Here is a 23,155-nt window from a genome sequence, read left to right on the forward strand (position 1 = left end):
CCCATTGATCAAGCTGCATCAACAGCAGTAACCAAGCGTGATGCTGTTTATGCTGTCTCCTCACCCACCCACCCATGGCTGTTGAGGTTGTTAATCTCCATGCACAGCTAACGCTGAAGCCACTTTCTATTAAAGCCCCACTTTGAATGGCTAGAAAAGCCTTGGTAAATGGCTCCCCAAAAGGCACACCAGATCATTTGACTCTGAACAGTTGAGGATGGAGCGGGCAGGGGGAGCTTTTACTTTCAGTTCAGTGGAACAAATTGCATCTCTCAGTTTTGTATTCTTAAGCATGTTCACATACTCAGCAGCTTTTTATTGGAGTCTTTCTCCTATAATCATAATTATCCGGCTTTCTGGGAAAAAGGAAGTCAACACACGGTCCAAAGGTTTCAGCAACAAAAGCACGACTCTTTGGGGCAGTCACATGCACTTACGGACTTCCCTGATCTTTAAAATTACTTCCAAATTATTGCCTCCAACAAATGTTGAATGACCTCTCTCCTATTTTTATGGCAGATGGAACAATGTGGAGAATGTTTATGATAAGATCCACTCCCTGATTCTCAAACACTAACCTTTCGTTATCTCTGCTAGTTTCCTTTAAAAACAAACAACAACCCCCCCCCACACACACCCAGGGTGCATGATGTCATATCCTGAGCCCTCCCCATTCCCTGCCTGTCTTTGAAACTCTTACAGAAAGCTAGACACACTAAACAAGTGGACTGCTCTGTTCTGAACATAAGACAATTTATGTGTGGCTTTTGCCTGTTTCATTCGGTCCTGAAGAATTTGATTCAAGGAATCTGAATTCACCACAGTTCAAAGGAAGGAAGAATCCCAAGCACGGTGAGTACAGCCAACGTAGTATGCTTTGAGACATAAGGAGGGAGTTTAGAAATTCAAATGTGTGTTGCAAACGTGGAATATTGTCTCTACTGCAAACTCAAGAAGGTTGTTCGGTATGCTGAAAACATCAGCTTTAATTTAAAAAACCACATGTATAGTTCTAAATCTTGGATCCCTTAAGATGTGTTCAGTGCTCTCTCTGTCTCTGTCTCTCACAGTCTCTGTCTCTCTGGGTTGTTGTTGTTTGCAGGGGGGATCCTCGTTGAAAATATCTCGCAAAGTAGACTAGAAGTCAGAAATTTTCACTCAGAAAAGCTTAAGCACATATTGGGGGGGGGGGATGAAAACAACCTTCTCAAGTTTTAAGATTGTGCAATATGGCTTTGACACAAATTCAAAAAAATCCTCACAAATATCCACAATGTAATTCAGCTTCAGCACCTAGATTTTGAGACTAACAATGACAGCATTCTAAAAAGCCTGTTACACATTTGGTTGCAAGTATTTTAAAAATTAGTTGGTTCAGTAAAATGGCACATTTTTCATTTTGTAGGATCAATGAAACCACTAATGCCCAGGACCCAACATTCCCATCTGTGTACTAGACTTTCTTTCATTAGTGCAGTAAACACAGTGAGTTTGATCAAATCTAATTGTGATTGCATCTCAAAGAAATCAGCCTGAAATGTTAATCATGGCTTAGATTCCATTAATTCCAAAAGGAACTTACAATGCAATCCTAGGCATATTAAATCAGAAGGAAATCCCACTATGTTATATAGGACTTACTCCCATGTAAGCATTGTGGTCTTAGTGCATCTAACTATTGCTGCAATCCTATTCCCATTTATCTGAGGGTTAACCCCATGGAACTCAATGTGACTTATGTGTGAAAAGATATGTACAGGATTGCATGATTACTCTGGATCTATCTCTATGTATGTATTGGCTCAATGCTTCAGTTCTGTGCACACTTATATGGGAGTAAATTCCATTGAACATTGTGGAATTTACTTCCAAGTAACCATGGACTGGATTGTTCTACTTAGGAGTAAGGATGGAGGATAAATTTCATTCAGTTCATATTTAAAGCTGAATGTATCAAATCTGCACTTTTTGAAACAAAATGTGAACCAAAACACAGCTGTCCTCCTAAAAATTGCACTTATCTGAATTTTGCAATGTAGTTCTCTATCCAGTGTTTGCAAAATTGCATTTGTTAGGAGAAATTGTGTATAAAAATGAAGGCATTGGTGAAAATAACATATAAAAAATGCATTATGATAGGGGAAAATGCTTGCAAAAATGTGTACATTGGTCAATGTAAAATGTAAATAAAATGTGTTTATTAGGAGAAAATTACAGAAATATGCTGCTGAATTTTCATGAGAATTTTTTAAAATTGCAAATTGCTGCAAAGTACGGAGAGCTGAATTTAGACTGCTTGCTTGCTCAACAGGAATCTGCTTACCCAACAGAATTTCTGGTTTCTCCCCCCCACCCACCTCCTCCCCATGCCCACCCAAACCTGGAGGGTCCCCCAAACCTCTGGAGCAAATTTTGAAGGGACACACAGGGGTGTAAGGGAAGGGAAAGCCCCATTCTATGAGCAGAAATCCTCTCATGCTACATTGGACTTCACCTCCTGAAATGAATGGGATGTACATTCCAATGATGGTGCTAAATATCTCCTAGTTTCATTGTACAGCTCCAGCCAAAGGAACAGTGCCAGATGATTTAGTGTGCTGTCTGGTTCTCAGAATCATTAGTGGAGTTTCCTATCAGCAGTTGTGTCAACACACTGCTCTTCCTGCTGATTCAGGAACAAACCGTTTCATGCTAAGTGATGAGGATTCCAGTGAGAACATGACTCTGTATTAAAGTGCTCTGATGGGCACCTCTTCTCGCAGAACATCTTTCGTGGAACTGATAAGTCAACTAAGCTTACCAGAGCGAAACAAAACACATTATTCAAAATGGTTTTCTGTCAGTCTTAACTCATATTTAAAGTGCAGAGGCTGAGCAAAATCATCAGTTGTGAATTGTTGACATGGCTTAGCACAAGGACAAAAAAAGTTCTGGTTTGGGGAGCTGTGTGGTCTGAGGGTGGGTATAATATTATACTCTAATCTAAGAATAACTTGGTAGCTGCCAGGTTGTATGTGTGGCACATTCTAAGGACAGAATTCAACAGACTTAAGTGGGGGGGGGGAGTGCTGTCATGGCAGGACTTTGGGGCAGAAGGCCATGACCCCACCCAGCCAGGATGAGCAGAATGGTCCCCAAATGCTGCAGGACTGGCTGGCCATAGAAGTGTAGATTTAGAAGGTACCTCAAGGGTCATCTAGGCCAACCTTCAATGCAGGAATCATCACAGCTAAAGAATACCCAAAAGATGGCCATCCAACCTCTGTTTAAAAACCTCCAAGGAAGGAGAGTCTACCACCTCCCAAGGTGGTTCATTCCACTATAAAATAGCTCTTAACCACCAGGACATTCTTCCCAATGTTTAGTCAGAATCTCCATTCTTGTTACTTGAATCCATTGGTTTGGGTCTTACCATGTGGAACAGCAGAAAATAGGCTTCCTCCATCTTCCATGTGACAGCCATTCAGATAGCTGAAGATGGCTATCATATCAACTTTCTGTCATCCCTTATCCAGGCTCAACATACCCAATTCCCTCAACCGTTCTTTGCAAGTCCTGGTTTCCAGACCCTTTGTCATCCTTTGCACATCCTTTGTCAACATCCTTCTCAAATTGTGGTGCCCAGAACTGGACTCAGTATTCCAGGCGGGGTTTGACCAAGGTGGAATGGAAAATGCAGAAAGTAATGCAGAAAGAAACCACCACCACTGTAAGTCCATAGTGTGAAATTACCCAACTGCACCCCTGTGGGGATAGGCTAGTGCAGGGGTAGGCAGCCTAAGGACTGGGGGCTGGATGCGGCCCATTCGCCTTCTCAATTTGGCCCGTGGACGGTCTGGAAATCGGCGTGTTTTTACATGAGTAGTAGTAGTAGTAGTAATAATAATAATAATAATTTATTTGTACCCCGCGCATCTGGCTGGGTTTCCCCAGCCACTCTGGGCGGCTTCCAACAAAGATTAAAAATACATTAAAAGTAGAATGTGTCCTTTTATTTAAAATGCATCTCTGGGTTATTTGTGGGACATTGGAATTTGTTCATCCCCCCCCCAAATATAGTCCGGCCCACCACATGGTCTGAGGGACGGTGGACTGGCCCATGGCTGAAAAAGGTTGCTGATCCCTGGGCTAGTGTGACTGAATGCTGCCCCATAGGAAAAGCAATACAAAGAAAATGGCAAACTAGTACACTGGGGAGAATGATAGATTGGAACTTTTTGTTTGGTGTGTTGTTTTTCTTTGTGGAAGGGTTTTTGGAGGGGTATAGTGAACCCTTTGATCACGTCATGCTGCACCTGCATTTATAATGTTGCAGTTTTACTTCCCCAGTGAGAACAAGGAACTATTTTTAGGGTAGCAAATAGATTGTTGTGCTTGGACAAGGTAGCCTACTGCAAATAAAGGCATTTCTGGCACAGTGCATAAAAAGTCAAATACAAGGGAAGGGTGGAGAGAATTTGCTTTTCTGATAGCACATCATACAGTAAGCAATTTTGCTTTCTTCCTGTCACCCTTGGAAAGAACTTGCCTTTCCTGGAAAGAACTCATCAATCTGTTTTACTCATCCAGTATCTTCCTTTTTAAACAAAAAACAAAAAACACTTATGTTGCAGAAACAAGCACTCTTTTCTGTTTTTAAATAACTTTCTCCACTCACGACTTATGAAATATTAAATATGTTGCATGACTTATAAGTAGGATAGCAAGCACTCCTTAAGGAGAACCCTACCTTGTTGTTGAGCCCCCAGATCTTGCAAAGGAAAGCAGTCTCCTGTCCTTTAAATAGTTGTGTGTGGATTTTGGTAGGTGAAACTGCTACACTTCCTGCAATCCCTCCCACCCATGAGACCTCTGCCTTTGAATAATACTGTGATTATGATTTAATAGATAGAAGATGGGGTGCAGCAGAATGGGAGAGACAACAACTCGATGGAAAAAGGGGTGGGAAGACAATAAAAATAAGAGAAAAGATCCTGGGCTGGGGTAGGGAGAGAACTCTGTATTTGAGTGTGATTGCTCTTTAAATCCAAGGGTGTAGGTGCAAATGTCACTTAATGCAGATTAGTTACTCTTGAACACAATTTGAGCACCCTTCTGTTCATGCAGATGGGATTTCTCCAGAGCAGAGCACTCACATGAGTTTATTTTCTCCACTCTACAAAATCAGGAGGGAAGACACCCTTTCATCAACTGGAATGTTCCCATTTTTCCATGCTTCCTTGACACTGTAATGTTTTATACACAGAATTAATTTGCATTGCTAGGTCTAAAGTCATCTGTACAGTTTGGAGCGTTTATGCCTTAAAAATGGTAAAATAACAAGCTGATTCTTTGATACCCGATGTATCTCTATCGTTCCCTAAGGAAGCCAGCCCTTCTTAGGGTACTGCATGCTGATTCATGGATTTAACACTGCCCTTATGTTGATCTGAGACGGATTTCTTTACTCAGTAGACACCCAGTTTTGCCCACAAATAGAGGAGGAAAATTCCAGCTTTTCTGTTATATAATATATGCTCTTTAAAATATTTGCACAGCCAGCCACGGTGGAGTCTTCCAGGGAAGAGCAGGCCTAAAACTGTATCTACCTATCTATCTAAGTACAAATACTCTGTTAGGAACAAAGAACGTAATCATTCATTCTGCAGACACCATTCCAGTAGAGCTAAGCAGGGAATGGTTAATAAACCCAGGGAGAGTACATTTCCTGTTGCTCAGTGGTAATTGCTGAGGAAACTTGCTTAATCCATCAACAGAGCTGAGTTAACTCTTGATGGAAGGGAAACGATTGTAATTTCCTTTATGTCTAAAAGAAAGAGAAAAATAAATCCCAAACTGTATCAAGGCCTTCTTTGCACATAATAATTCCAGAATGGTTACCCAGATTGTCCGTTCTGAAACAACTTTGTTTTTCTTGGGATTTTGATTTTCTTATCTGCATGAACACGGAATTCTCGGTTCTGCAGTTATGGTTTCTCACATGTCACGGTAGCAGAATGCTAAGAGCAGCATTGCAATGTAGCATTGTCTGCTCACACCTTAATAAACTGACCCCCTGTTCTGATATCATCATAATGCATTTTTTTCTCATTTTGAATAGATGCCGTTTGGGACATACACTATAGTATATGTGAGAATTCCACCCAACTGATAAAAGTTCAACTGGGAATCATTAATGCACTCTTCCCATCTGGTGTACGTAAAATGCAGACCTATAGCTGCTGAGTAACAGGCAGAAATCCAGCAGGTACAGGTCTGCATTTCTATGTACGCAGAGCTTCTGTAAAGTGAAAAAGGTGGTGTGTCTAGAAACCAGCAGCTTAAAACAGCAATCCTAGCAAGTTTGTAGCACAACTTTCAATAGGGGGTGGAGGTTATGAAATGTATGTCATGGGTTAATTTCTAAATAAAGAGAATATGCATGAAATGAGAGAGCGGCCGGGGGGGGGGGAATGTGTGGAGAGATTATTTGGATGTCTGAGCAACTAATGGTTTGTTGTGATACGCACAAGTTGCAGCGGGCCTTGTGTTTACAAGCTTCCTGTTCCAGGACAGCCACAAGGGAATCATGGGCATTTGCTTTATTTTTTTATTATTATTTTATCTGAACCCAACTAATCAGTTTAACTTAATTGTGGTTTGTTTGAAACAAGGCATCCTCAAGCCATGGATTGTGAATCTGGTTTCTTTCAATAAACCATAGTTAAGATTAAACATTTAACTGCAATTCATGAAAAGCAGAAGTGATTCCTCCTTGAGGTTGTTCCAGAGGAGGAGAGAGGAAATATACACGCCCAAAGCTCACTGCAGTTCCTTCCCATCACGATAAACTATTATTTGTAGCAATGTCTGAACTAGGCCAGACTGTGAATGTTCTGTAGCAAGGGAATCAGGCCTCCAGAAGCTCCACAGGGGGGGGGGGAAGCACTGGGACATCCGATCTCGGTGATCATGGGCAGGAGGCGGAGTTACGCTAAGACCAGACCATGTCATTACCGAGGAGGCAGGTTTAGTCGTTGTTTGAAGACTATCCCTGCCTCCGGGTCTGGCCTTGACCAGATGGATACTGGAATCAACAGGGGAAACCCACATAACCTGAAGGTGTTGCTGTGTAATGCCAGGTCAATGATGAATAAAACCACTGCCATCCACGACCTGATTGTGGATGGAGGATTTGACCTGGCTTGTGTGACAGAGACCTGGTTGAATGAGGCAGATGGGCCTGTCCTTGCTGCCGCTTGCCCACCAGGTTTCTCTTATGCACAGCAACCCAGGTCATGTGGGCGGGGAGGGGGGGTTGCAGTGATTTTTAGGAAGTCATTAGTTTGCACCAGGCGTCCTACTGGGAAGACCCAGTTTTCTGAGTGCATGTTCTGGAAGTTGGGCAATAGGGGCAGTACAGGATTCCTTTTGGTGTACCGACCTCCCCGCTGCACCAAGGATTCCCTGTCCGAGCTGCTTCAGGTCGTGGCGGATGTTCTCCTGGAGACACCTAGTTTGGTTGTCCTAGGGGATTTTAACATCCACGCCGACACGACCTTACAAGGGGCCACTCGGGACTTCGTGGAAAGCATGGCCTCCATGGGGCTGTCCCTGAATAAGTTGGGCCCAACTCATAGTCATGGACATGCCTTAGACCTGGTATTCACCTCTAGTGACGTGGGTGATCTGACACTAAGTAAAAGTGAAACCAAAGAAGTGCCATGGTCAGATCACTTCCTGGTGCAACTGGACTTCTCCGCGACCCTTCCCCTCTGCAGGGAGTTGGGACCAATTCGGATGGTCCGCCCCCGCCACTTAATGGATCCAAATGGTTTCCAGAGAGTGGTAGGGGATGCTTTATCCCATGTTGATGGCCTTTCAGCTGATTCCCTGGTGGCCCGCTGGAATGCGGAGTTAACCAGGGCTATCGACTGTCTGGCTCCGAAGCGCCCTCTCCGATTGCATGGAGCCCGGACAGCCCCGTGGTTTTCTTCGGAGCTGAGGGCGATGAAACAATCGCTGAGACGGCTAGAGCGTCGGTGGCAGAAAACTCACTCCGAATCTGACCGGACACAGGTTAGAGCTCAACGTCGAGCCTACCAAGTGGCGATAGCGACGGCGAAGAAGACTTTCTTCACCGCCTCTATTGCATCTGCAGAAAATAGTAGCAGGAGACTCTTTCAGGTGGTCCGCAATTTAACGGAACCACCTTTACCACCGGGGCCTTGTAAAGACCCCAAGATCTCCTGCAATGATTTTGCAAAGTTTTTTGCAGATAAAATCACTCATATTCGGAAGGAGCTAGACACCACCGTGGGAGCAGGGCCGGGGCGGGAGAGTGCTAGAGCCCTGTCTGGTCAAGTTGCATGGAATCAATTTCAATCCGTTACCCCCGAGGATGTGGACAGGCTGCTTGGACGCGTGAAACCAACCACCTGTCTCCTTGATCCTTGCCCATCCTGGCTAATAAAAGCAAGCCGGGAAGGGCTGGGCGATGGGCTCTGCGGGGTGGTGAATGCTTCCCTCTGTGAGGGAACATTCCCAGATCCGCTGAAAGAGGCGGTCATTAAACCGCTTCTTAAAAAACCATCTTTAGACCCGGCCAGTATGGCCAACTATCGCCCAGTCTCAAATCTTCCATTCTTGAGCAAGGTGATTGAGCGTGTGGTTGCTGAACAACTCCAGGCACGCCTGGAGGATGCGGACCATTTGGATCCCTTCCAATCAGGGTTCAGGCCTCATCATGGGACTGAAACTGCCTTGGTCGCACTGGTTGATGATCTCCGGCGAGCTAGGGACAAAGGTGAGAGTTGTTTCCTAGTTCTGCTGGATCTCTCAGCGGCCTTTGATACAATCGACCATAACATCCTTCTGGACCGTCTAGAGGGGTTGGGAGCTGGGGGCACTGTTATACAGTGGTTTCGCTCCTTCCTCCTGGGCCGTGTTCAGAAAGTGGTGGTGGGGGATGAGTGTTCAGACCCTTGGGCCCTCACTTGTGGGGTGCCTCAGGGTTCCGTCCTCTCCCCCATGCTTTTTAACATCTATATGAAGCCACTGGGAGAGATCATCAGGAGGTTTGGACTGGGTGTCCATCAATATGCAGATGATACCCAGCTCTACCTTTCTTTCAAATCAGAACCAGTGAAGGCGGTGAAGGTCCTGTGTGAGTGCCTGGAGGCGGTTGGAGGATGGATGGCGGCTAATGGATTGAAGTTGAATCCTGACAAGACAGAAGTACTGTTTTTGGGGGACAGGAGGCGGGCTGGTGTGGAGGATTCCCTGGTCCTGAATGGGGTAACTGTGCCCCTGAAGGACCAGGTGCGTAGCCTGGGAGTCATTTTGGACTCACAGCTGTCCATGGAGGCGCAGGTCAATTCTGTATCCAGGGCAGCTGTCTACCAACTCCACCTGGTACGCAGGCTGAGACCCTACCTGCCCGCGGACTGTCTGGCCAGAGTGGTGCATGCTCTAGTTATCTCCCGCTTGGACTACTGCAATGCGCTCTACGTGGGGCTACCTTTGAAGGTGACTCGGAAACTACAGCTAATCCAGAATGCGGCAGCTAGACTGGTGACTGGGGGCGGCCGCCGAGACCACATAACACCGGTCTTGAAAGACCTACATTGGCTCCCAGTACGTTTCCGAGCACAATTCAAAGTGCTGGTGTTGACCTTTAAAGCCCTAAACGGCTTCGGCCCAGTATACCTGAAGGAGCGTCTCCACCCCCATCATTCTGCCCGGACACTGAGGTCCAGCGCCGAGGGCCTTCTGGCGGTTCCCTCATTACGAGAAGCGAAGCTACAGGGAACCAGGCAGAGGGCCTTTTCGGTGGTGGCGCCCACCCTGTGGAATGCCCTCCCATTGGATGTCAAGGTGATGGACAACTACCTGACATTCAGAAGACATCTTAAGGCGGCCCTATTCAGGGAAGCTTTTAATGTATGATATTTTAGTGTTTTTTGGTTTCTGTGGAAGCCGCCCAGAGTGGCTGGGGAGACCCAGCCAGATGGGCAGGGTACAAATAATAAATTATTATTATTATTATTATTATTAGAACTTCCCATCTTGCTAACCAGAGTCCTGGCATTCAGAATAGTTTCCAGGGGTGAATCCCGTAAATGCAGCCTCAAATCAAGGCCAGTAATACACTTTTCGAGCTTCATTCCAAAAGAAGCCCTGCTGCCCATTTTGGGGGATGGGAAAGGGCAGCTGGGGTGGAGGGACAGATTATATTTTTTACCCAGTTATATTTTTTCTAAAATTTATCAGATCAGACCATGAGGCTCCATTTCCATTTTTGCTGCAGATGATTTACATGGGTGTGTAGCAGACTTGAATATATCTGCATAAGAGATAGCTGGACTTCCTGCCAACTTCCGTATCAGTTTGATAACAATAGTTTTGGAAGAAGCATGTCAGGGTCAATAAAAGAAATTTGGCCTCAGGAAAGTAGTAAACAAAGAAAAAAGTGGTTCCTCTCTTTCTGTTTCCTGTTTCCTTGATAGGCTGCGCTTCCTTTTGTTTAATTACCACATCATGCGGATATGTGCATCAACACCTAAATCAGAAGTGGGCAATCCTTTTCCAATTGAAGGTCTCATACTCTCCAGGGCTATCTGTGGGGTGGGGGGTGGGGGTCACATGCTGGTGCTAGGCATCCCTGCTTTTGACTTTCAAGCATCTCTTCAAAACTTTTTGGTGCTGACGAGCCTTCACAGCTGTTTAATTTTTGATTAGCCAGTCATTTTAACGGTTATCTGCATTTTAATTTTTTTATGATGTTTTATAATGTGCACTGCTTTGATATTTTATGATATGGTGCTGCAGAAATGGTACTTCTATAGATAAATGACGGGCAGGACTAAAGCCCAAACTGGATAGGTTTGCTGCTTTTTCTTTCTCTCTCTGCCACCACTTTCTGTCTGTCTCTCTGTCCCCACTCCCTCTATATTATTCCTTTCCCTTTCCCTATCTTTTCCCAGTTGGCTGACAAGGGAGAGACAAATTGCTCTTGCCAGAGGCTTGAACTGATCACTTGCAGAGAACTTTTGAAACTGGGTCGAGGGCACAGGTTGCATGCCGCTGACTTGCATGATCAACAGCTGGGGCAGCACTGACTTGTCTGTAGGAAGCCTGGACAATGGAAGCAGCAGGGTATCAGAAGATAAAAATCTGGGTCACCTTGGAGATCTGAGACTCAGGAAAAGGAAAGCAGCTCACGTATTGCTTCTCCTGCCAGAAATTACCCCTGTGTAGCACCATCTTTCAGTAGGTTAGGAAATTGTGACTTGCATGCAAGGACACAAGAAGGGACCCCCCCCCCCGTTCCACCCTGTATTCATCGCACAAAGCATTATTTGTGCTCTGCTACAGTTCACTTTCTGCCAAAAACTAAGTTACTTGTCTCACTTTCCACTGCAACAAAATTATGTAAGAAATAGTGTAAATTATGTAGTCAGTATGTTATCCCACCCCAAAACTACACACACAATGAAAACTGGTGTGTGTGACAGTGAATACAGATTGTATTTGGTGGACTGAATTTACAAGTAATAATTACTTTTGCACTGAAAAAATAAAATGTAATGATATGCAAGACATATCACACAGTGCACAATGTTTCCTTTAATATTAAAGTGAATGTTTGTGAGAGAGAAAGGCTTAGATATGTTGTGGCATGAACTGGGTTGTGCATACAGCACCAAGCAGTATGTAAAGGCTGTATGAGATACATGCAGTTTGTAAAGGCTGTATGAGCTACATGAACATGTCTGATCTCCACACAAATCCAATGCAGACATGCCCTTATCATTTTCCATTGCGCATTAAGATCCTATGGGCCCAACTACCTTTAACATCCACAATCCAATTAATTAAGTATCCATTGGCAGGTAAGGTTGGAATGAAAGCATCTCTCTAGCATGCATATGAAAACAGCAAAGACTCCAACCCATAATCTATAAGTGGGTGTGATGCCTTTCCCTATGATTAGAACGTGGGCTGGATATGTGGATCTGATTAAATTTCATGAATTTAATTTGAGAATGGGTAATTTGGGCCCCTATTGGCTGCTGTAGACTAATTGGATGACTGAAATATAGCCTAATAAACTAAGAGCAATAACAGCAGAGCTGGTTTTTATAAAATCCACTTTCCTATGAACTGAAAGTCAAACAACAACCCCCACCACTGCCCAGCCCTGTGATGAATGGGAAATCTCTGGGGGAATTTGTGGGAAAGTAGCAGCTATAAACCTGTGCAGAGAGACTCAGTGGATTATGACTGATGCCAGAAAAGCATCCTCTCACTTGCTAATAAAAGATGCAACAGCATGTTCAGAGGCTTTGGGAAAGGTAAAGCACAATTGCTGAATCCGACACGTACAAGTCGTGATTACTGCAATCAGCACCTGCCTGTGTGCCTCACCCCACAAAAAAAGCAATCAAGAGATACTTCATTTATGAAAGGCCATGAAAAAAACCCGGCACAGGTGGGGGAGGGGAAAGAGGAAGAATGACAGCCTGTTTTACTCTCTCCTTAGGCTGCAGACTTTTAGTTAATGTCTGGAAGGCATTAAAAACAAAAAAGTAACTAAATACTAAAATGTCTACAATCTGAAGGAAACATATAATTATGTGGGGGAACCAAGAAAATACTGGTTGGAGCAGGGCCAACCCCAATGTTTTCCAACACAAATCCCAGTTTGAACTATGGTGATATTGTGTGGATACTGTAGAAAAGATGTGCATGAACAGCACTAATTCCAAAGTAAACTCCCATCTTGAATCACCTGTTAGTTACAAAAACAAAAGTGGATGCTTTCTATCTCTGCATTTGATGCACAAAATGGGGGCAGAGGAGAGCATGTTCACCTGAAGTTTGAACAGGCACTTTCTCATAGCCCCAAACCACCACTTCCTGTTTCAACTGAGCTTGCTGGAAATTTTCCTAGGCATGTTATCCACTGATACATTTGAAGTGTATCTGCATCTGATCTCAGGTCACTTCCAGACCTGTTTATTGAACAGTCATCCTAATTTATTGGTGGGAAGTTTAGATGATGTTGGTTATCTATTGAGCATTCGTTCTGATTTGTTTGCTGGGAGCTTAGATGACATTGAGTCAAGCAAATGTTAAACAAATGATTTCACAAGCAGAATTTGCCAGTTTGTGATTGAATCCTACCCCAAAAGAGTGACAGGCTAGAAGTGGTCTCAGTTGGAAACACAGAAAACGTCCAGAAAAGGGCAGATAGCTCCCCACCAGAAACCAGACAGAGAATTTAGGAAGTGAAGTTCACTCACACTTAGCTTCGTTCCAGGAGCACAGTTTCATTCTGCTTAATTTTCTGCATTTCAAATTCCCGTTAAGGCAGGACACTAAAAAAAATAAATGGCAACCTTGATCCAGCTTTCTCTTCCCTTCCCCATAAATCATCATGAGCAATATTCCTCCCAATTTCAAAAGGGCAAAAAAAGAACCCCCCCCAAAAAAACCTGTATTCTGCCAGTCCCCCCAAGCGCTCACTCAGAATTCTCAGTTGACATTGGCCAGTGTCAAAATTGTAGAAACAAGTCAGTCTGGATTCCTGATCTATCAATTTTTCAGTATGCTATTTCACTGTTGGGCATAACTGACCTTTTCATTCACTTTTTGATCAGAAAATGAATGCCGATGTACTTGTCAGAAGATGTTAGCACATTAGAACAAAGCGTGAGAACAGAGGATGGAAAGCAAATCCAAATGAAAAATGTCTTACTGACCCAAAGAGAGGCTTTGATGTTACACACAGAATAATTACTTCTCAGTTGTGCTTGCACCTGTTTACACAGGAACTGAAAAGACTCCGCACCTCAGTTGTGGTCAGTAGGTTACATTCTGTTCCTCTATCTCCATATGCTATGCTTAGAGTCCAGCAATTAAGTGGATGACCTATTCTGAAAGGACCAATGGACCCATTTAGTCCAGCATCCTGTTCTCACAGTCACTGACCAGATGCCTGTGGGAAGCACACAAACTGGACCTTTTTTGGGGGGGGGAGCAAGATAGGAAATAAATAAATAGTGGACAAGCCTGATGAGAGGATTTGCTGCCAGCCCTAACTGAAAGAAGTGACAGCCTGGCAGGGAATTGTCTAGAGCACACCATTACATCTGACCTGGTCCTGTGTCTGCAGGAAATATCCCAAGCACCTTGTTAACAAATCACTCTTGAGGTGCCTCCTCGTAATACGACAGTGCCCAGGAAACACTTTTCCTGCTTTCCCCACTTTTCTTCCTTCTGGCTTTATATTGTTGTTGTTTAGTCGTGTCCGATTCTTCATGACCCCATGGACCAGAGCACGCCAGGCACTCCTGTCTTCCACTGCCTCCCACAGTTTGGTCAAACTCAGGCTGGTAGCTTCGAAAACACTATCCAACCATCTCGTCCTCTGTCGTCCCCTTCTCCTTGTGCCCTCCATCTTTCCCAACATCAGGGTCTTTTCCAGGGATTCTTCTCTTCTCATGAGGTGGCCAAAGTATTGGCGGCTCAGCTTCACGATCTGTCCTTCCAGTGAGCACTCAGGGCTGATTTCCTTAGGTTTGATCTTCTTGCAGTCAGCACTCAGGGCTGATTTCCTTAGGTTTGATCTTCTTGCAGTCCATGGGACTCTCAAGAGTCTCCTCCAGCACCATAATTCAAAAGCTTTATATTAATGCATCACATTAGATATATGGGAAGTTATTTTTGCTAATGCTGGCAGGTAGATCCTACAATATTGCCTTAAAAGCTGTGCTGCGCACACACCTTACCTTGACTTTTCGCAACACAATACTTTCCATGTTTACTCAGAAGTCCCACTGAGTTCAGTGAGTACTTCTTTGACTCAAACCCCAAGTCTATTTGCTTAAAGAGGTTAACTTCCAAGTAAGTGTTAACAACAGAACTAGAGCCTTAAAGGCCTACATTTATTGATTTGGAACTGAAAGCCAGTGCAAAACAAGGCATTCAGCGAGGTTACGTGGTAAATTTCAGTATCAGCCTACCCTACTCACAAGATAAGTGTTATAAGCCTTGAGACACGTAAATGGCTCATTAAGCAGTAGAGTTAATTGAATGCCTGAGTGAGACCATTATAGACAGTGTGTGCTAGTGATTTACCACTGACATAATTAGCTGGTGGTAGTTTGGCTTCTAATGAAAATATAATTTCAACTGCTGCTGACAATTAAAAAAAACAAAAACACTATCTGCTGTGAACCGATTAAGAAGATAGCAGAGCTGATCTACAATATTTGTCTAACACAGAACCTGTTTTCTTTTAAAGCACGCTCTCCCTTTTTCTGCCCTAAAGCAGAAAAAAGTGTAGCTCTTGCATTTTAATATGTGAAGGAAACCAAAGCTGCATATCAGATGGTGTGGAATCACCTTCAATATGTCTTTGTTGCAATAACTGAAGATTTCCGTACATGCCCATTATTTATTTATTTACTTTTAAAATATGGTTATGCCTGTACGTATACAAGAGGTAAATATACAACATACATGTATATAATAAAACTGTAATGATAACAAAAACAGCACAGCTATATTCTTCCTTCATGCTGCTATTCAGGGTGATAAAATCATAATGGTCAAATCAGTAAAGAGTTCTTTCATATGTTCGGAAGTTGTCACATTAAGAGCAACGGGACCTCTCTGGGAAGATTTTGGTTTAAGCCTGTTTGGAAATGTAAAAAGTTGGATATTATTTTCATATGTTCTAAGAGTTTTCCAGGTACCTACTTCCTCCACCTGCCTTTTTCTTTTCATTTTATTTAACACATTAACTGTAGAGAGCAAACATTGTTGTGTATCCTCATGTCCTAACATGAGTGCTCCATCTCAGAGTCTACCGGTACCTAAACTTTGGGGACACTCGATTCCACCAAGCACCCCTAACTGACTCTCTAGCCCTCCAGGCTACTTAGCATGCTCATTCTTAAGATGTGATGTAGTGTATGTGTGTTAAAAATAGTAGTTCTACTAACCTTGGGATTCCCTGAAACATGATACCACCTCTCTCTTGTTTCAGTTCCAGTTTGGTTGGCACTCACTACCTATGCATTATGCTACTGGGAATGATCTGGAATGGCAAGGAACATATTTCCAGAGGGGTAATTGTGTGAGTCTCTTGCACACCCCAAAATCAAAGCCTCTCCTGGAAACTTAAAGACTAACAAATGTCTTGTGGACTCAAGCCCAGTTTGCTCTTATGTACCCTGATCTCCAAGCAGTTTCAGTTCATAACCTGGGTTGTTTCCATGGAATGAAGCCACTAAAGGTTTGGTGTCTCTTTGTGATCTAGGGTTATATTTACGCCTTTAGGTGGAAATCCGCTTGAATGCCAAAAGATGCCCCAAAGTTCACTGCTTCCCATTGGATTTTGAGGGGGATGCAGCCAACCCACAAATTTTTGTTAGCTCCTACCATCTAGTACTCAAGCTTCTTTCTCTGACTCTGTGTGCCTCTTGAAAACTATGAGTTTATTATACTCTGACAATCTGATGACAGCACTTCCAGCCAGGGAGGAAGAAAGATATGCTGATGTCTTACTACACTGCCTGTCATCTTCCAGAAGTGTGTCCAGCAATTCAGTTTCTGTGCCACAGGCCAAGGCTATTTACTGAAGAAAAGAGACATTTTAGCAGACCTCTTCTGCAGACCCCAATCTTACAATTATACAGGGTGTTCAAAAAGTAACTATACACCTATGGACAATGTAATACATAGTAGGTGCATAGTTACTTTTCAAACACCCTGTAGAATCGCAAGTTTGGAGGGGACAACTCCAGCCCATAGCAATATATTATATAGTTATAATGTAACAAGCATTCAGATTTCCTAACTATACAGTACATGCAGAAGTGTTCACAGAAACTTGCATATCTACTTGAAAACTAAGAAAGGGTGATCTAAAAATGTGCATGTATTTTTTGGTGGGAAATCTTTTTTTCTAAAATACCAGTACCTTCTTGCTACTGGTACTTAACATAACCAGCTACCCAGTAACATTTTCACTTGGAAAAAGGAATTTCCTTGCTATGAAGATGACTTATTTCTCTTTTTACATATTACACATTGCAGTTTCCTGTTTGGTTTAACCTATTTTCCTTATTAAATTGGATTACCATTTTTGAATACCTGGTTGCACCTTTAATAAAGAGCTGAGGCGATTAAATGGTAACAATTTTTATCTATATGCAACAAAAAGCTTTACCTGCTAACTTCTGCTGACAAAAACACAGGGACTGTTGCTGCTGTTGGACTACAACTCCCATCATCCCTAGCTAGCAGGACCAATGGTCAGGGATCACACGAGTTGTAGTCCATCAACAGCTGGGGATCAAATTCTGAGAAACAATGGACCAGACTTCAGCCTTACATCCCTTTTCAAGGCACCCAGGAAACGCGTATTACGACATATCGCCTTAAAGGCTTGAGATAATAGTGAAAACCGTTGCAAATATTGAGAAACCTCCCATTGCATTAATTCAAACTCTATCGGCACTTATTAATAGAAGTTGCCATGCCCATTTATTCCTTTATTTCACAGCATTGTGCACGCAGCTCTACGCGTGGCTTACAATAAATAAGGCAGAAGGGTGAGTTTGGGGTGGAATGCTCCAACTTAATGACCGGGGGGGGGGGGGACATCACCCCTGACTTCTTCCTCTCCCACTCCGTTCTCCTCGTTTTAAACGAATCATGTGAGTGTGTGAAAACGTCCTCTTCCGCCTCCGATTGGACAGTGCGTGGCACGTGACCGCCACCAACGTCCCGCCCCGTCCCTTGTACGGACGGATCCTGGAGGTGATACGAGGATGCGCGTGGGAAGGACGTGGGCGTGAACGCGAGGGTAGGGGCGGGGCGGGATTCCTCCTCCTTTTTTTTTAAAGGAATACCCACATGCTGGAGATGCGGCGTTCGCTTGAAGTCGATTTGCGTGCTCCGTGGTGGTAATGGCGGGGGTGGGGTGGAATCGCGCGCGCGCGCTCGGGAAGGTCAGGCGCTCGCGCTCGCTGGCTGGTGTGTGGGCGTGTGTGGCTAGCGCGGGGCCGCGCTTTCATTGATTGGGGCGGTCTTACTGGGAGAGGGAGCGCGCGAGGGCGTGCGGGTGTGGAACGCGCGCAGCACGGCAGCGACACCCGCCCCACTAAGAAAACCAAGGCGGCGGCACCAGCCCGGGGAGGTGAGGGGAGACTCGTTTGCTCCGGAGGTGGAGAAAAAGAAAAGCAGCAGCGAGGTGAGGGGGCGGGGTCATTTAATTATTATATGCGTATATTCCAAAGGGATCCCCTCTTTCTTCCCAGGCAGGGAGGATGAGGCGAGAGGTGGTTGTAGTAAGGGCGGGTGGCTGGGCTGCTCCCGCTGCTGCAAATTGCGAAAGGAAAGGGGGGGGGGATATTGAGCTTCTTTTTCATTCAGTGCCCTTGTTTCCAGGGTGTGATGTGTGTGGCAGGGGGAAGAGAAACTCAGCTGTTGACCTGGGAAAGTTGCGCGTGTGGCGCGGGGTTGGGGGGGGGAGGGAGCTACCCCCAGCTGGAGAGACTTTTGCAATCTCTTTCCATAGCTCTCCGTGGGGTTTGGGAATTGCTTCTGGCGGAGGTGCTGCTGCTGCTGCTCTGTTTTTAAGCACTTCCCTTTTCTGTGGAGTTCCGAGTGTTTTCATTGGTGGCGCCACCGAAATGGTGTCCGCCTGGGCTGAAGCAGAGGGGCGGGATTGTGCTGCTTCTCGACCTCAAGCTAGACGATGCCTTGGGGTGTGTTCAGAGGCAGGATACCTTCAAAATAGCATGTGTTGGGGGCAGACAACAGGTGGAAGCTCCATGGCTTCGTTGTGGAGAGTTGGTGTAATGCAGAGACGGGAGGCCTTTGACTTTTCAGTTGCTTTTGGACGCAATTTCCATCAAGCCCAGAGAACCTGGTTAATGGTCAAGGGCAGCGGAGGGCCACAAGTTCACTGGTTTAGTGTCTGACAGGCTAAGGCTGCAGTCCTCAGTTGATCCCATTGGATTCACTGAGACTAACTTCTGTGCAGACATGGTTAGGGGTGCCATGAACTGGGAAATCCCAGGGTCACTTTCAGGTCTCCGCCACCTGCATTTTGTGACACACGTTGCATAGAATGCTATACAAACTGTAAATATTACCCACTTCCTGCGTGTGGACCCTGTAAGGTTGGCTAGAAGGGATCTTTGTATAGTTGTCATTGGGGTAGAGCTGGGAACGCTTTGAGATAAAGTAAAGAGTGTAGGGGAAGAGGGGTCATTAACCAGTATGTCTGGATTACGAATTGTGAGAAAGGAGGATTTCCCCTTTCAGTTACTGGGGGAGGTCAGTAGGCAGGAGCAGACTTTGGATCTGCCAAGGTTATTCTAATGAGTTTGTGAGTGCAGGGTATTTATAGAATTGGGCAGGAGTACTTGAAATTCCTCATCTCTGGCCAGGTTATAATTGTATACATCGATTGAAACATGAATATGATGTGGCCAAATTGTAAGTATAGCTGACTCAATTGTTTGGGCTTGTCCGGTTCTTCAGATATGGATTGGGGTGCTGTAACATGGATATGGCAATACTTGAATTGCTATTGCTCTATCCTGGCTTTTGACACCTGTTATATGGATCCACCTTATTTTCCATTTAAATTGTTCTAACCAATTTTAATACTGTATTTTCATATTGCTGTAACCTGCTCCGGAACCTTGTGGTAATGGTTCTTAAGAAATACTGGGTACATATATATTTTTAGTCCCATGAAACTCTTGTTCGGACAAAAATGATAAGAATATGTGGTGAAAGACATTGAGAAGCTGCTGCTTATAGATGCAGCTCTTTTTGCCCTGGTTATTCTTTTCCAGAGGCCCAACAATACTTGCTGTCAATTCTTGTATGGAATATAAGTTGAAATGTTGGGTGGAGAAGACTAGTCTGCTTTTATGGTCACATTGCCAGATCCATAAGCATCTGTGATGGAAAGGTAGTTGTCTGTCTTCAGTGCAAGTCCTTTCACTAGGCACATTTTTGCTGTGGCATCCTAGCTGGGGCTGTTTAGATGCACAATGTTGATTTTGAGCTATGTGGAGAAGACAGCAGCACAAGAGATTCTATGTAAAGGAAGGGATAGACAGGCTTTAGTTAGGGTGCTTGTGATGCTAGTGAAAACTGCTGCTTGAGAAGACTTTCCTTTCCCACTGGATTAGGAGCTGACACAGATTGTCTGTAAATCTGAGGGTTGCTGTACTGATTTAAAGCCCTTCTCCAGAAAGGCATGATGTGTATGCAGATTTTAACCGAGCATGTGATCGGAGCCAAGCATTGAGTCATTGTTAATTGGAAACTTAATACTTACTCTTTCTGCAGCTGCACAGAAAGACAGTGGTTATTAACTACTGCTTATTATTTTTAATCAAATACTTGCTAATTTGTGGAGTTTCCTTTTCTTAAAAAAATCTGAAGCTGGCAGGCTTAAGAAAATTCACTTCTTTAAATCACTGTAAAAAGCTGCAAAGGATATTGTAGTTGAGGTTATTTTCTGTAAGGTTGCTGCTCAATTTAACAGATGAATACATCATGGTAGAAGAAAAGAAGAACAAATCCAAATCTCTTGCCAACAATCTCTTTCCTACTGGTGCCAGCCTTTCTCCTGGTAGTAAATTCGAAAGTTTAAATGTTTTACAGTTTCAGCTTGTAGAGGAATTATTCCATTAATTGCTAATGTAAACGTTTTTCGAATGGCAAGCTTGTGTCTACTGTTCTATCAGGTGGTGCTGTGTGATATGTGTGTTACTTACATTCCCTTCATACTGTAGCCTTGACTGTAGCTTTGCCTACAAAGTATGATGATAATGTAATGTACCTTAAAATTGGTAGAACCGTGCATGATGGATTGGCAGTTACTGGGCATGTTTTCCAATTAGATGGAAAGTAAATTCCCATGTTGGTTGGTTGAGTATTACAGTACATACTACTAATTTTAAAACTGAACACATCCTTTCCTCCTTCATCCATCACAGTTGTGGCCTTTCCTATGGATCTTCCTGATGTAAACTCTCAATCTAAGCCAGTGAGAAAGAATCTGAACTGAACATTGAACCAAACTGGCCTACGGTTATAAGGTCTGCAGTGGGTTGTTTTGTCTGCTGGATAGGTTCTTGCTTTGTATCTTACGATAAATGTGCAATCCGATGCAGATGAGTGTTTTGATCTGAACTACACTTCCCTTCAGTGTGATGCATATTGCAGGTTCATGACATGATTGAGATTCAGGTTAGTAGGTTAGTGGAGTAAACAAACAGTGCACAAGCTTGAATTAGAAGCCTAGAATCACATTTGGTGACTGTAAGTAAATGTTTTAAATACAGTGGTACCTCGGGTTACAGATGCTTCAGGTTACAGATGCTTCAGGTTACAGACTCCGCTAACCCAGAAATAGTACCTTGGGTTAAGAACTTTGCTTCAGGATGAGAACAGAAATCACGTGGCGGCAGCAGGAGGCCCCATTAGCCAAAATGGTGCTTCAGGTTAAGAACAGTTTCAGGTTAAGAACGGACCTCCAGAACGAATTAAGTACTTAACCTGAGGTACCACTGTGTGTGTTATGTTTCTAGTGTTATTTTTGAAGTCTAACGAATATTTGCTAGCGTGGCTGCAACTAGAAACAGGGATTTTGATTTGTTTTTTGTTTTTAAAAAAGCTTAGTTGTCTCAGTTGTATATATCAACTTGGTGTAAACAGTCAGCCTTGTCAGTCTGAATAAATTATTTCTTAAGCACACACAAATATGACAACTTTTAATCTCTTATTTTGATAAAATATGTAGGCTTCTGCCCAAGGCAAGATTTGAAGGTACTGGTGGAAGAGAATGTACAATTATGTATATATGTGAAAATAGCTACTGAGGCTTTTGCATAAATGACTGCTTCAGAAGCTAAACTGGGTGTAACAGTACAGATAAATTTAACAAAAGAACAGAATTCTATGGTCCAGAGATCACCAAGCTTTTGTGGGGCTTGTGCATGTTTGCAACCCAGAGAAAATGTTGGTGTGCATCACACAAACACCCCAACCAGTTACACACTGCATCCTACTATTTTGGCTACAAGGCAATTCTTCTTTCCGGTCTTATTTCAGTGAGTAGATGGGATTCTGTTTGTTCCAGGAAAGGCCTCTGCAGGTGTACCTGAGGGTGCCATGGTTGCAACCCCTGCTATAGTCTCTGGAGTGGCATCCCAGGACAGGAGAGGGAGAGTTGCTCTTGCAGGTTTCCCTGTCTGAAGCAGGGCAACCTCTGCTGTTCTTGCTCCTCTGCTGGTGGGAATAGCCAAACCCTCCTGTTCCCCTAACATGATGCCAGAATATTGTAGGGGGCAGGGGCAGGAGAATGCCGCCCTGGAGCAGGCATAACTTATTTTCCCTCCAGCCATGCCTATATTGACAAACATGAGAGGGCTTTGGATTTCCCAATTCTTTTGCTGCTGTTTCTCTCTTCCCTGATGCTTTGAGGAAAAAAAATGGCAAATTCCTGGATTAAAACAGATTAACACAGTTTACTGCTTTAAATAAATATTTAAAGTATTTACGTAATAATAAAGTATTTTAGACTTGCTATCATACTGCTAAAACAAATGTCTAAACAACAACAAAAAGTACTTAACTGGTGATTGCATATAACCTACCAGTTGTACCTTTTTGAGGCTTCATGGGATATGGTACCGTATTTTCGCACCATTGGACGCACCGGACAATAGGATGCACTTTGTTTTAGAGGGGGGAGAACAAGGGGAAAAAAATCTCCCCCTCTCTGCCCAGCGCCCTTCAGTGAAGCGGCAGGAGGCACTGCACAGAGAGGGGGAGAACTTCCCCCTCTTGTTTTCCCACTCTAAAACAAGGTGTCGTTTAAGGTGCTTCAGGCGGCTACCTTGGAAGCCTGGAGAGCGAGAGGGGTCGGTGTGCACTGACCCCTCTCGCTCTCCAGGCTTCAGGTTCCTTTCGACCTGCTCTTTGGGGCTGGCGGGGGAAGCCACCACCAGCCCCAAAGAGCAGGTCAGGGAGCAGCGGAAAGGCGCAGCGGACAGGCTCCTGCCATAGCCGCGCGTCACCTCCCCAGCCGGGAGAACGCGCGCGGGGCTAAAGCAGCCTCCCGCGACCC

The 23,155-nt window shown here is 44.1% G+C and overlaps 1 protein-coding gene across 4 annotated transcripts in view; it reads left to right on the forward strand.

Annotated features, from left to right (window-relative positions):
- The first annotated feature begins 702 nt into the window (after window positions 1-702).
- The window catches only part of RALB (RAS like proto-oncogene B), a 35,225-nt gene continuing 12,772 nt past the window's right edge, over window positions 703-23,155 (forward strand). Inside the window, exon 1 of one of the 4 annotated variants that reach the window (XM_082238773.1) lies at window positions 703-852. The gene's annotated coding sequence lies outside the window, so the exon portion shown is untranslated. Of the gene's footprint in view, window positions 853-17,844; window positions 17,961-18,070; window positions 18,248-21,020; window positions 21,123-23,155 lie in introns of those variants that run through there. The other 3 variants (XM_082238774.1, XM_082238772.1, XM_082238775.1) reach the window with 3 other exon arrangements.

The sequence above is a fragment of the Podarcis vaucheri genome (genome assembly GCF_965113315.1).
Source record: "Podarcis vaucheri genome assembly, chromosome: 1".
Lineage (NCBI taxonomy): Eukaryota > Metazoa > Chordata > Lepidosauria > Squamata > Lacertidae > Podarcis > Podarcis vaucheri.